The sequence below is a fragment of the Ictidomys tridecemlineatus genome, chromosome 1, assembly GCF_052094955.1.
Source record: "Ictidomys tridecemlineatus isolate mIctTri1 chromosome 1, mIctTri1.hap1, whole genome shotgun sequence".
NCBI lineage: Eukaryota > Metazoa > Chordata > Mammalia > Rodentia > Sciuridae > Ictidomys > Ictidomys tridecemlineatus.
In genome coordinates, this window is record NC_135477.1 from 131264940 (window position 1) to 131265589 (window position 650).

The following is a 650-nucleotide window of genomic DNA, read 5'->3' on the forward strand; positions in this document are numbered from 1 at the left end:
TATGCAGAGTTGCTCTCTGTACTTTAAAAAATAGTCAGTATAGCTTTATATAAAGTTGATTGTTCCAATTTGTTTCATGCCTCTAATATGCTTAGTAAACACTTCCTTCCTTAAACTTTCTCGGTTCCTGAATTTTGAGCGTGCTGGTCCTTTCCTGTGAGGAACGTGACCAGCAGAAGCAATATAGAGAGACTGTATGAATCATGTTCCTGTGTATCTTTGCACCATTAACTTACCCTACTTTTTTGATAGCAGACTAATTTTATGTATACATTGATTAATGTGAAAGATAAATATAGCTGAAACAAAAACGTTATTTAAGCTCTTAATAGAAATGATAATCTTGGGCTGGGGATGTAGCTCAGTTGGTAGAGTGCTTGCCTTGCATGCACAAGGCCCTGGGTTCAATCCCCAGCACCACCAGAGAAAAAAATCTTAAAAGCTGCAACTCTTAATTTCAAGAGTCAGAGAAAAGGCTTCCTTGAATTCCAAATGATGGATTTCTCATATAAAGTGTCAAAAAAATAAAGTTGATAACATAAGCCATACATAGAAAAAGTATTCCAGATGACAGTTTCAAAACAGTTCTCCATTAACATAGACCTCAGTAGACTTATTTTGAATGGCTGGAGTAGGAGCTTGTGTTCTGG

The 650-nt window shown here is 36.3% G+C and overlaps 1 non-coding gene across 1 annotated transcript; it reads left to right on the forward strand.

The window, feature by feature from the left end:
- Window positions 1-350: 350 nt before the first annotated feature.
- Trnaa-ugc (transfer RNA alanine (anticodon UGC)) lies at window positions 351-423 on the forward strand. Its single transcript has one exon. It is a non-coding gene; the product is annotated as a tRNA-Ala (tRNA).
- The last annotated feature ends 227 nt before the right edge of the window (window positions 424-650 follow it).